Raw genomic sequence first — 14,989 nt, forward strand, 5'->3', positions numbered from 1 at the left:
TTTTTAAATCTAGTGAATAGTCATAGTTAATACTGATTTTGGTTTTGGTCTTTGTTTTTGCAACAGGTAGGAGGGGAGGGAAGATTTACGATAACTTTGGCATATCCATATGCCATTTAAATGTTTTTCTACTAGAATTTATTTACATAAATGTATGCATATATACATAAATTGCATTTCTTCTTTATATTACTTCAAACTCATCTGGTTTGTTGGGACAATCAATCCAGTAATTGATTCCAGAAAACTGCATACAAAACTTGGAATGATATATGACAAGGAATTTCAGAATCCTTGCAGTTTTGCAGGGCGGGGAGAGGGGGTTACTTCTGAGCTCTGCCTACAGGTCATTGCTAAAAAGAGATGCACTTGTGCACAAAGGTGCTTTCAGCATAAAACTAATATTTTTTAAATTCTTACAGAAAAAAATGTACTCCACTCAATTTTGCTTTTTTTTTGATACGTAAGTCAGATGTTTCATCTCTCGCCTGTGATTGATGAAATATTATTGATTTTTCAAATGCTAGATACTAAACCTGTGCTCTGCTCGGTCACTATTACTCTAATCACCAGTGAGTTTGAACCACAATGCCCACTGCTTTATTTTTAGAGGAATTTATTTTGTCTACTGGGTACAGGTTTCTGAAATATCAGTTCTAGAATATCTAAAAATTTATTGTTATATCAGGGTGAATTGTTTCCTCCAGTTGCTTACAAGTTAAATATTATATTCAATATCATAGATGAAAAAATGCATTTACTCATCTTACTGCCTAAATCAGTGTTTCCCAGACTTAAGCATGCATCAGAATTACCTGGAGACTTACTAAAATACAGATTTCTGGGGCCCATCCCTGAGTTTGTGATGCAGGAAGTCTAAGAATAGGCCCAAGAATTTGCATTTCTCACCAACTCCCAGATGCTACTGCTGCTGGGTGTGGGTCCCACTTTGAGAACCGCTGGTATAAATATGTCCTTTGCCCATAAAGTCACATTTTTCCTACACCAGTCTCCACCAGTATCATTGGTTTACAGCTTTTGAAAACAAACACACACAGATGTACTATTTCTTTCAAAATTCTTTTTTCTTTCTACTTCCACTGAGATCTGTGAATATGGTTGAAAGTAGGAAAAGAAATATAGTCAACTCTTCAATAATCTACATTCTCTATCACCCTGCAGCATGTCTGCCCCCAGCCAAAAACCACTTTTAAATTAAAACCAAATCAAAGTAAATGGTTTAAGATGAAAATGCAGGAGAGTCAAGATTCTGGGTAGAGCATTAGCTCAGTAGAGACAGGAGCAGGCAACCACCAATTCATTCAGGTGAAAAACGTTTAGTTCTAAACTCAAACAAGAGAAAGTAACAGTGAATACAGGAGAAATTTTCTCACGAGAACTCACAAGCACAAGAACTCCCATTTGCACATCACAACCAAGTATAGCTAACTTTCTAATCTAAAAATATTATTTTGATGCAAATCCATCCAACAAAGATGGCATGGCTCAGAAAAGAAAGAAAAGGCTTGCACCTGAGTTGGCCTTCAGGGCCCAAGTGCTTCAGACAAGCACATGTGCCCGCATCACGGTCTTGCCTTAGAAACAACAGCAAAACACCAATTTGCAAAGGTACATGCACCCCTGTGTTCATTGCAGCCTTATTCACGATAGCCAAGACTTGGAAGCAACCTAAGTGCCCATCAAGGGACGAATGGATAAAGAAGCTGTGGTATATATACACAATGGAATACTACTCAGCCATAAGAAATGACGAAATCCAGCCATTTGTGACAACATGGATGGACATTGAGGGTATAATGCAAAGTGAAATAAGTCAGAGGGAGAAGGTCAAATACCGTATGATTTCCTTCATTAAGTAGTAGATAATAACAACAATAAACAAACACATAGGGACAGAGATTGGATTGGTGGTTACCAGAGGGGAAGGGGGGAGGGAGGAGGGTGAAAGGGATAATTCGGTACATGTGTGTGGTGATGGGTTGTAATTAGTATTTTGGTGGTGAACATGATGTAGTCCATGCAGAAATAGAAGTACAATGATGTACACCTGAAATTTTTACAATGTTATAAACCAATGTTACTGCAATAAATAAAATTTCCTACAAACAAACAAAAAAAAAAAAGAAACAACAGCAGAAGACCCCCAGCCACACATCTCCTACCTGGGGCTCAGAAACCTCCACCTACAGGCGGTGGCCCTGGGTCAGCTTTCACGTGGAAAATGGTTGCGATCTCCAGGTGAGAGTCAGGCGAGGGCGTGGTTTGTGCCTATGGCCAGACTTTAACTCGGGCTTGGGCTCCTGGCCTATCCACAAGAACCGTAGGGGACACAGTGTATTCCAAAATGACATGGTAAAAGCCACATTATAAATTTTATATCCACTAAAAGTTTTACTCAGAGTCGGGAAGTGGGTTTAGATATCGGTATGCATAATCCAGCGGGGAGCAGGGAGGGCAAGGAGGAAGGGCAAAGTCTTCCTTTCCAGAAATAAAACATTCTCTGCTTGGCCTATCCAGTGTAGGGTGGTCAGCCCAAAGGCAATGAGGTGTTCTACGTCATTCGCTAAGTCATTCGCTAAGTCTCTCTGTACACTAAGAAGCCACAGAGCGCTCTCTTCCTAGTGGTGGCATCACAGTGCTCCTGAGGTAGCATTGCTAATATGAGACCCATTTGTGTCATGTTGCAACTGAATGCAAGGTATTTCTTCCTATTTCTAAGGCCCTCAGTGGTGGAGGCAGCATCTTTACACTTCTAGGCAGAATTGAATCTGCCACCTGTCAACTGACGACACATCTTAGGAGGAAAAACAAGTTTGAAGATATAGAAAAGATCTACGCCAAGAAATTCACTCATCTGTTATAAATGAGGCAAATCAATTAATTGGAGGCATTGGTTCTTAATGTGCCTTGGATGAACAGAGTAACAGAATTGTTTGTATTAGTTTCAAAATGAATCTAATACAATTTCAAATTTTAAACTCCATTTTAGTTTTTGTTTCAGAAAGAAATTATGTCCTTCTACTATTTTAACATGTCGACGGGCTACACAGAAAGTTTCACAATTTATACATATGAATTCTGGGACAAGACGGCCTTTTAACACGAGTAGTAAGCTTTCTTCTGCACCCCATCAGGGAAATCAACGTCATATATCACTGTTTCTTCTGCAAGTTACTGGTTGTGATTCAGTGGTCTGGAAAGCAATGACGTCCTGTCCCAGATGCTGCTGGGTCCCTCTTTTTAATCTCTCATTCACGTCTGTCAATGGTCCTGATTGATCCCACTTGGCACTTTTTCATACGTCACAGGCAGCCTGACCTGCCTTCTCCCTTTTGCTGGCCTGGAGGTGGCCCAAAGTGGGTTTCTTAAGGGTTCTTGTTGCCAGCTAAGATGCTGACGCAAGTCATCTAGAGATCCCTAAACAGGGAGGGGAGATCACAGCATACCCAGGCTCTGTGATACATGGAATAAAAACAGAACGTTTCTAACCCAACTTTCAAACAGTAGATAATGACACGGTGGCCATAATAGTTTCCTTCTTCCTGTTAAAGCCATAATTCAGAGAAGCCAGCAAGGTCTGGACCCAAGGGCAGAAGTCCTGGCCTGTCCTCTCACATGGGCATCTGAATTTCTCCCAAATAAGAGCATAGGATTACATGATCCGTGAGGTGCCTGCCAGCTCAGACATTCTATTAATTTAGACCAGAGAAGAGAAAAGGTGATTTCCCTCTAGAAATTAATATATGTATTATGTAAAGACAGCGAGACTGGTATGAGTTTTGATATAAAATAGTTCACAATTTATTCTTGATGTTTCAGTTCACCTATAACTGTAATTCTATCTTTATTGTTAGGATTTTTTTAATGTATATAATTTTGGACATTGCAAAAAAAAAATCAAGCCTCTTTGACAAAGGCTCATTCCTCGTCCTGCTCAGGAAGAATTTTTAGGGTTTCAGAGACTAAAAACACATTCATTTTTAAAGGAAACGTGGGGTATCTGCTTTTTGCCTGGCACAGCTGTGAACATGTTTATCCCTTCTAAGCAACATACATAGCTCGAGTTCTGGGCCTCTGAAAAAAGCCCCCAGAATGACCCGTCTTCTGAGGGGCAAGGAGCTCTACAAGATGCAGGGACTGCTGGGCTAAAGGAATCCATGGCAGGCAAGCCATGATGAGTGTCCCTCCGCAGATGTCATGATCAGAACTTTCCAGTAGGGCTAGTAGAATGTGCCCGGCCTCAAAGAGTCTGTTGGCCTGGAGAGGACGCCAGGCACCTTCAATGAGCTCCACCAGCCACTTTAACACACATCAAAGTCGGAGACCCCTCATGTAGTGGACTTCCCTTGTGCATGTAAGTCAATGTGGGGACAAAGGGCATTTCAAATAGTCACAATACACAGAACAAACACTGTGCAATCATTGTTGGTTACTCATTGTCTTAGGATGCTCTGTATGTCTTACGACTGTGGGAAAGTCAGAGTTACTTTTTTTCTTTTCTCACACTTAAAATTCACTATTTGATGTAGCACAGTGACAAAATCAGGTACTATCACAAGGCAAAAATGTTTAATGTCATAAATATTTATTAAGAGTTGCAAAGTTTGATGAGTCAGCCTGGATGGCCTAGTGGTTAAAGTTTGGCACTCTCACCACTTCGGCGGCCTGGATTTGGTTCCCGGTCATGGAACCACACCACCCATCTGTCAGTAGCTATGCTGTGGCGACGGCTCACAAAGAAGAACTAGAAGGACTTACAACTAGAATATACAACTATGCACTGGGGCTTTGGGGAGGAAAAAAAATAAAGAGGAAGATTGACAACAGATGTTAGCTCAGGGGGAGTCTTCCCCAGCAGAAAAAAAAAAAAGAAGAGTTGGAAAGGTTGAGATTGGGGGAGTAGCTGTCTATCTATGCACCCACAGCTCACTTTCCTTGGAGAAAAGTGACAATGCTTTGTTCAACTCTTACTAAATTTTGGGAGTTTTCCCCCAAAGACAATCATAGTCATAAATGGTAAAATCTGAACAATATGTTAGTAAAATATTGTGTCAGCAGCTTTCTGAGGAGACCTCAGGGCCTTTTTTTGACATAGACCACAAAACATGTTTGTGATGGCCTAGCCGGAGCCAGGATAAACAGCTGTGAGAGATTTGCAATTGAGACGACCTATCCACACAGATGCTGCTGTGGTCAGGTGTGGAAAGCACACACGACCAAGGTCCTTTGACATGTCTTATTTTTGAATTGATAAGTATGGATTACACAGGTACAACATCAAATAGGCCCAGTCCCCAGAGTATTTTCAACCTGACAAAAGATCATCTCTGTGGTAGCAGACGGCCCACTGCCCGAGGGCCTAAGTGCTTCCTGACAAAATAGAAAAGGAGAGGACTTTCGGAGATGTGTCGGGGTATGGATGTATGACTCAGCTCAGATGCTCACGTTTACGGCGTCATCTGGATGGTGTCATTATTGCAGCACACGTGCCAGTTCAGACGAAACACCTGACTCTCTTTGTTGTAACTGGTGCTGTCTCCAAACAGTTCTTTCTGCACTCCCTGTCCATTTTTCTGAATGTAGTTATGTGAATGTAAGACAGAAACAGGACACTTTGCTTTCAAATCTTTATAACGTGTATTTTCTTAATTTATGCATCTAGCATAGATAATGTAAAATCTCGGGAGCAATCCTAATGCATTCCTGACATCCAGGTAGATGCCAGCTGGAGAACAAACCCAACTGAAGATGAAGTCGCTTAACTAACTTTTTTTTTTTTAATAATTTTATTTATTTATTCCCCCCCCCCAAAGCCCCAGTAGATAGTTGTACGTCATAGCTGCACATCCTTCTAGTTGCTGTACGTGGGACACGGCCTCAGCATGGCCAGAGAAGCGGTGCGTTGGTGCGCGCCCGGGATCTGAACCCCGGGCCGCCAGCAGCGGAGCGCGTGCACTTAACCGCTAAGCCACGGGGCCGGCCCTAACTAACTGTTTTCACGGGCCTGCCTGGCCCAGGCACTGTCTGCTTCCCAGTGAGACGGGCGTTCATGGGGCAACAGATACACTGAGAGTATCTTCAGAGGGACACTGATGGGTGTAGGAAATGTGTTAAAATAAAAATGTTTCGCTTGCCTTACTTTACTTCCGTAGATGAGGGAGGTTTCAATTTGGGGACTCTTTTATTTATTTATTTATTTTATTTTTGTGAGGGAGATCAGCCCTGAGCTAACATCCATGCTAATCCTCCTCTTTTTGCTGAGGAAGACCGGCTGTGAGCTAACATCTCACAGCCGGATATTGCCAATCCTCCTCCTTTTTTTCCCCCCAAAGCCCCAGTAGATAGTTGTATGATATAGTTGCACATCCTTCTAGTTGCTGTATGTGGGACGTGGCCTCAGCATGGCCGGAGAAGTGGTGCGTTGGTGCGTGCCCAGGATCCGAACCCGGGCCACCAGTAGTGGAGCACGCACACTTAACCGCTAAGCCACGGAGCCGGGCCAAGTTGGGGACTCTTGAAGCAAAGAAATGTCAAAAGGATGCTCTGTTTACATTTGATGGCTGCAAAACATCTCTTCTTGTGTGAGAACTCCACACTGCAGATGCCTCAGTTTCTTAGTCCCTATTAGAATTTAAAAATAATAATAATTTTTAAAAGCTACAGTCTTATTTCTCAGAGACTTCACCTGAAAATGAAGTCACTGAAGAAGCTGTGAGTAGATGGAACCAAGCAGTCTTGCGGCTGTTCAGGGACTACTCCCGTCCCCCACCCCAGGTTCGTGTATTTTGACAAGCCCGGAAAACATTTCCTAGCCCTCCTTACTCTGTGTCAGTACAGCTCATGATACCAAATTCAGGCCTAAAGCAGTGCTTCTTCACCATGGTCCCATGTTAGAATCACCTGGGGTGCATTTATGACCACCAATGCCTCCCCCCATAATTCTGATTCGGATTATCTGGTTACCTGTCCCAGGCTGCCCAGGCGTTTCTACATATGTCCATGTTCAGAACCATGGCTCATGGAAGTATAATCAGTCCATTTGGGATATTTTATTGGGCAGATCCAGACAGGAATGCTGTGTGTCCTGTAGGTCTTTGCTACTCAAAGTGTGGGTGGGCCTCAAACTAGCAGCTTTGACTAGAAAGAAAGATTTGTGGAATTCCTATAGAACAGCATTGTCAGAACTTTCTGCAGTGATGGGAATGGCCTACATCAGTGTCCTCCCATACGGCAGCCATTAGGCACACGTAGCTGTTGAGCATTTGAAATGTGGCTTATGCAACTAGGAATAAAATTTGTAATCTTGTTTAACTTTAATTAATTCAAATTTACATTTAAAGAGCCACATGTGATTAGTGGCTGCAGTACTGGACAGAGCAGATAGAGAATATTAAGGGGCTGACCTGGTCAACAAAGATCATAGAGTTTCTTCCATAGTGGAGAGAGGATGCCCCTTCTGCTTTGACCTAGGGCCTGAGGCCGGCTGCCCTGAAACAGGAGGTTTGTTTTAGAGCAGCTGTTCTCAAAGTATGGTCCCTGGACCAGCAACAGCAGCATCACCTGGGGGCTTGTTAGAAATGCAGAATCAGTCCCCACCCAGACCTCCTGTATCAGAACCTGCATTTTAACAAGGTCCCCAGGTGATTTGTACGAACATTCGAATTTGAGAAGCTCTGTGAGTAATTATCTGCTCTGCTCTCCAGAGGACACATAACCATTTGCACAGATACCCTTTTCTAGGTCACTCTATGTAGTCGCTGTCATCAGTGTATATTATAGGCATTGCCAAATGGAGACAGGCACGGATGATGGGGAACAACACATTTGAAATTGGGGATGGAGGTGAATTTGGAGGGCAAAAGAGCCATATTTTAGTCCCAATAAGCCCTCATTTTCATGGAGGTAAAGGAGCGATGCAGAGTTCCATTGAAAGGCCAAGATCCAACTCATGGTGTATCTCAACTGGTCTTCAAATTCACCCCACTCTTTAGACGAGGACTCGTGTCAGACAGGTTGCCACATATCTCACTAATATTGGAAGTCCTACGTTTTACTGATAAACTAAACAGGCCTGTCTCCTTTCCATAATGAATTGGGAACTGATTCTACTCTTTTCCTTCTAAAGCCCCACAAGATTTTGCCTCACTTGCAAGATGAGATTTCTCCTTTGAGGCAATGAAAAAACATAGCTCAACCAAAAACATCTTTGCATTTAGCAAAAGGGGGCAGAAAATAGAAGAGGAGGAGACTGATTTATGTAACAGCAATTTTTTGTAATACGTGTGGGGACAGGTCCCAGCAGGAAGACATTTAGGCTGTAATTTTTGAAATGATAATTGGGACCCAGCTGGATGGCTGGGAGGTTTGAAGCCAGAAGCAAGCGCGGCCAGGAAGTGGAGCAGCGGATGACTCAGCCCACCAGGCATGGGGGGTTGAGATAATCTCTTCACCCAGGCCAGTACCCGCAGTTATCTGTTGTGTTGGTGGTGTTGTGTAGTCATTTCACTGTGGTCATCTTGGTGTGAGTGAGAATGAAAATCGGTCCTTCTGCAGCTCATGAAAGTAATTTAATCACAGCTCTCTGTTGCCAAATTCTGGATATTTAGCACAAACAGCGCCGAATTTTCCTTAGGATTGAATTTTCCTTTTCTAGGGACCTCCTGTTACTCTTACTCCCTTCCCCATTTAGCACTCCCAATCCAGATATAAAACAAAATAACTGGGGAAGGGTTTTAACCACCTCTTTCACAGCTGTTCGGGCCACTCCAAGTACCAAAGAAATCAGATTCAATTATTTGATATTCACATTCATCTCATCTCCTCCTCTTCTTATACAAAAGCTATTTTTTAAAGCAATCACTACAGAATTTCATTTGCAAAAAAGTACAAGATGAAAACAAATGAGGTCTTTTATTCTGGCTTTTCTGTCATTCTACCCACATATAAGAACAAAGCAGTGAGAGGATTTGGTCCGTGGCCTCTCCCCAGGACCAACAAGGGCCTGACACAAGAAAGCACACCACTGGCACTTTAACAGATAACTTCTTATATTCCACCACCAAAAAAAGGATAGAGATAAAAAGTCCCAAAGTGTGTCAAGTATGTACTCAAAAATTTTTTCAAAATGACTCACATGCAAAAATAAAATAAAGGAATAAGTATAGGTTGAAGATTTATTAACTCATTAACATGAGAACCAGTGAGACAGTGAAGCTGGTTCCAAGAGCATTTTGAGGATCTGGGGATTTATAGGTATAAACAAGGCCTGTGAAAAGAAGAGTGCTAAATATGAGACTGTTAACAAGCTCCAAACCTATGGCGATCTTTTTTACCTGACAGAAATTATCTGCCTCTCTCAGACAAGACCCATGAGTTAACATTCTGGGCCCTTAATCAATAATAAATAGTGAGTGAGAGGTACATTCCCCTAGATCACTCAATAATCCTGAGAGAACCTGTTGACCAACGTCACAGCATGATGTTGAAAGGACAAGATAACCTTAACCCTAATCCTAACCCTAACCCTAACCCTAACCCTCTCTTGGCCTTATTTCCAAGTTTTAGATAATGACATGAAATGCTATCGGTTTCAATTGAAATTATTCCTTATACATGCATGTTCACAAGTGCTTCAGCTAAACAGGCCTGAAGTTCCTCTAGTTTCCTGGAATTTCATTAAAAGCAATTGCCTTTCCGCTTCCTGGAATGTCCCCTTTTGAAGTTCCCCCAAATACAGTATAAGATTAATTGAAAGGAACTTACTGCAAGTAGTGGGTTCCTGTCACCTGCCCATATGCCTGTCTCCCTACGCCTTGGTGCCCACACTTCATTCAAAGCTGCAGAAGCCACGCAGGGCACACCCAGCTGAGTGCGTTCTATGGACAAGTCAGAACGAAGCAGGAATGTTTTACTGGGTTGAATTAAAATTTTTCTGTTTCATTTTTCAGTTGAATTTAAAGTTCTGTGATGCTTCTCTAAATGTAATACATGCATGAAACAGTGTAAAATTGAAACATTATGTGATATAGTGTTAATTGCTATTCTGGGGGACTCTACAGTTTAAAAAAGAAATTAAAGAATTATGAAAGGAAAAGTTCATTCTTAAATATTATTTTTCCCCTCAATGAAATTTTTCATCTTAAAATAAGATGAAGCAAGAGACAAACTTTAGTTATCTTTTTAAAAGAGAGAAACTGGGGGCCAGCCCGGTGGCGCAAGCAGTTGGGTGTGTGCGCTCCACTTCGGCAGCCTGGGGTTCACAGGTTCGGATCCCGGGCTCGCACCGAGGCACCACTTGGTAAGCCATGCTGTGGCAGTGTCCCATATAAAGTGGAGGAAGATGAGCACGGATGTTAGCTCAGGGCCACTCTTCCTCAAGAAAAAAGGGGAGGATTGGCATTGAATGTTAGCTCAGGGCTAGTCCCCCTCACAAAAAAAAAAGAGAGAGAAACTGATTTTTTCATACTTGTATGAATAAGATTTCTCTACATTTGTTTTGCCATTTATTGTAGAGGTCTACTTGTGTTTATCACTCTTTTTCCACTTGTATGTGTTAATTAGGAGTTTAAGAGAGGTGAAAGCATTTATTTTTCCATTTTTCAGTAATCAAAGTATAAACCAGTCTTTATGTATTTGAAAAAGTTGTGACTATTGGTAAACCTAGGAAAACTTCACAGCACTATTATTCGAAGAATAACAACAAGATTTGTCACATGGTACTATTCTAATTATCTTTTAATTTACTTTGATAATAGTTGTTGATTTTTGTTGTTTTTGAGTGTCCCCACTCAAAAAATATGGTCGAGTCCTATTCTCTGCTACCTGTGAACGTGGCCTTATTTGGAAATAGAGTCTTCGCAAGATACAATCGAGTTAAGGTGAGACCATACTGATTTGGATGGGCCCTAATTCAACAACTGGTGTCCTTATAAGAAGAGGGGAATTTGGATACAGACACGCAGGGAGAAGGCCACGTGACCACAGAGGCAGAGGTTGGAGTTACATTGCCAAAAGCCAAGGAACACGAAGGACTGCCAACAACCACAAAGAAGCTAAGAGAGAGGCAGGGGACAGATTCTCCCTAGACCCCCAGGATGGAACCAACACTGATTGATTTCGGACTTCTGGCCTCCAGAACAGCGAGAGAATAAATATCTGTTGTTTTAAGTCACCACATTGTGGTAATTTGTTATGGCAGACCTAGGAACTAATTCAATAATGCTTCAGATAGCTACACTGAAATAATACCAAGTTTATCAACACATCAGGTCTCTTTGATTGAACCTTAACTATTTACGGTAAAAAGTTAAAACTATTGGTAAACATGGGAAAATTTCACAACACTGTTTAAGCCCTCTGTGTCCTTTTCCAGGTGGGACCATTTGTACAAACAGTACAAACAGGACTCTCCAAGTTGGCCACCTTTGAAACAGTGTTTCTATAAGACATCCATTCCAGGCAGCACCTGGAGACGCCAGGGTCACAAAGCCACTGCCTGGCACCTACACACCCTCCCCCAAGCCCACAAGATGGGAACAGACCTGTCTGCGATTCTGCCAGAGATGAGGGTTGGCCATGGGTTTGTGGGATGAGGCGTCCACACCGGGTGGTGGGGGGCGGTGGGCACTAGTGGAGATGGGACGCATATGCGAGACCGAGATTTCTGCAACTTCTGCTCCCATTTGCTCTTACGTGGGTAGACTGATGCCTAAGCCAGAGGGCAAGCAGAAGGGTCGGGGAGGGCTCTCCCTATGAAACATCAGCTCCAACAGGGACAAGCAGCCAGAGCTCCTTTGGAAGGGGCAGAGGCTGAGACTGGGGCCAGGGTGGGACAGTAGCAGGCATCCTCAAGATGTATGGGATGATCACAGTCCCAGCCTTTGGACATCTGGAAGGCGAGGAGGGACACAGAGCAGGAAGGTGCTGGAGTGCACGACGGCCCCTTCTCACTCTGCTGAGCACCAAATGTCCACCCAAGGGGCTTCTAGCTTGAGAGGTCCATCATCCTCAGCACTCATTTGCCTCATGAACCACGTTTTTGGAGACCAGCAAAAGAAGATCCCAGTAGATATGATTCTCCACAACACAAGCGTGCCAGACCTACCCTCATAAGAGACTAGTGGAGGAAACTATTAGTCAATTCCAGTCTCTCCCATCTCTGACCCAACCACAGGCTTAGGGGTATATCCTGGGAGACATCTGGCCAAGGGTTAGCATTATTTATTCACTCTGGCATCTGCTGAGATGCCCTCTTTTTCTCTGCTTTTTTTTTTTTTTTTTGCAAGGAAGATCAGCCCTGAGCTAACATCCAATGCCAATCCTCCTCTTTTGTGCTGAGGAAGATTGGCCCTGGGCTAACATCCATGCCCATCTTCCTCCACTTTTATATGGGACGCCGCCACAGCATGTCTTGACAAGCGGTGCGTGGGTGCGTGCCTGGGATCCAAACCTGCAAGCCCCGGGCTGCTGAAGCAGAGCATGCACACTTAACTGCTGTGCCACCGGGCCGGCCCCTTCTCTGCTTCTCTTAATTGGTCTATGCAGGTCCCTGCTGCCACCTGGGGGTGTGATAATTCTATGGAGCTGTCTCAGATCCATGTGCCTTGATCCCCTCATAGATATTTCTTCTGATCTCACATTATGTCAAATGAAGGAGGACTCGAGAGTCCTCCCACTTCACTGGGCCCCACCCTGGAAAAGAGATGCAGAGTCCCTTCTACTCTCAGATCTTCATCCTACATAGCGAATCTATAATTCCTCCTGATTGTAACCGGGACTTACCAGGGAACAGCGCATTTACGCCTTTTCTTCAGAAGGCTTAAACTTATACAAAGCCTGGTCAAAGCCATCATAGGTTGATTTTACATTCTTTTATACTCAGATGAGTAACATCATCTTTAAGTTTAGGATGCATCTCATGTGCCAACTACAAAGTGCCCTGGAATATAAGAATTGTAAGATGTGTTCCCTGAAGGGTGTCAGGTACATTCCAGAAGTATTGGACACTTAGAATTCATACAGTAAGCTGCCCTTATTATTTCCACCCTTCACCTAATACTCTGAGTAAACATGGGTCTTATGGAAACAGCCCAGAAGATACAGGAATATTCCCAATCATTTAAATTCTCTAGAAAAGTGATGTCATAGTTTGCTTAAGAGCAGAGCACATGGAAGTCACCTGATGTTACCTCTTCAGGCCACCAGAGATACTGTGAAAGCCACAGTTTCCCCACGATGTAAGTCAAGGATCTCCAAGTCCTTCTGTCTTTAGGGGTCCCCCTTTCCTTTAACATCCAAATAATGCGTCTAGAGAAGTAGAGTTCCGAATGGCAGACTATTCACACACGTTTACACCCCTACCCTCCCCAAGTCTCCTTAAAATGAAAGGAAATGGGTATAAGAGGAATTAAATCCATAATAACAAGGAGATCTGTATGACATTCATCAGAAAATTTGAGCCTATGATAAATTTAATGAAGGCAAAAGCAAATAAGAGGATACTGATGGATAAAACAAAGCAATGAATGAAAGATCCAGCCGCAGACATATTCCCATGAATTTTCCAACTTGGAAGATAAAAAAACTTTCCAGAGGAAAAGAAAATCAGATCAATTATAAGGAGAAGGCTATTCAGACAAACATCGATTAGATCTCTTTTCAACAACACCGTGTGGTTAAAGCACAACAAAGAAATGCCTTCAAATTAAGAGGGAAATGCATTTTGAATCTAAAATGTCACTGTTAGTCAAAATATCAAGCAAGCATGAGGACAAAATAAATACGTTTTCAGACAGACACAGACTCTGAAAGTCAGCCCTCTGGAGCCCTTCCTGAGATAAAATGAGGGAGAAAACAAAAACAGAAGACCTGAGAGGTAGAAACGATGAATCTCCCCCAGAAGTACAGAGAAAAAAAGCCTTGGGACTATAGTTCCCAGCAGGTCTAGAAAATAAGCAATTCAGATTGGAGCAGAAATACAGAAATCTCTGGAAGCTTGTCTTCAGAGAGAAAGTGGATTCCCTGAAAGGCTGCATATTTCTGAAAATCTATGATCGTAAATGTCCTCTGTTGACAACATAAATAATCAAAAAATAATAATAAAGGAAGGAAAGAAAAGAAAGGCAATTAGAAACCTTGGGGACAGGGAGAGACTGTTTAAGAAAAGTCAGGGCTCACATACAAAGCAAGCAGAACTATAGCATGGTCATGATTTTGAGGAAGTGAAGGGGGGCAAGAAGAGAATTCATTTGACCTTGATGCTAGAACACTTTCCTTTAAATGTCACAGGAATAGTGATGTTTGATTCATAGAGAAGGAAAATTCATCTTAGCCCATACAAGGCTGTATAGTAAACACCAGTTACAATGATGTTAATGTGGTTTATTGGTGTTCAATCTTCAGAATCAACCTATAAAAAGGTCTAGAAAACTGAATTACAATTATAGAGCAGAATGCACATGTACAAGTAAATATGTAGCTGCTAAAGATGATGGAGGAAAAAGTTCTATCATGAAGGTAGTCAGAAAACGTTTTTCCTCTATACAACCTCTCCTCTCTTGTATCTATTGAGCTATGTTGTCGGCTGTTCAACACGCCACACGCAGTCCCACCTCCACACCTTTGGCCTTGCTGTTCCCCTTCTCTTCTTCCAGCCCAGCTGAGTCCACCCTCAGGCTCCAGCTCATGTCTCAATTTCTCTGTCCTGTCTTCTCTGGCAACCCCAGTCTACAGAGATCTCACTGTACATTTGGGAACTGCTTTACAAACTCAAACTGACTTACCAGATGGAGGATATGAAGAATGTTCTGTTAATACTGCTTATAACATTAAAACACATGTAAAATGTGGTAGCGAAGGGCAATTTCAACTGCTCATTTAGAAAACTTCCCTAAAAGTAGGGAATTAATATTCTTGATTATTTTAACTTTCAAAGCAAAAGCAATAGAGACCCTTGTGTTCTGGCCACCAC

The sequence above is a fragment of the Ceratotherium simum genome, chromosome 21 (assembly GCF_057802395.1).
Source record: "Ceratotherium simum simum isolate JZ-2026a chromosome 21, ASM5780239v1, whole genome shotgun sequence".
NCBI classification, from domain to species: domain Eukaryota; kingdom Metazoa; phylum Chordata; class Mammalia; order Perissodactyla; family Rhinocerotidae; genus Ceratotherium; species Ceratotherium simum.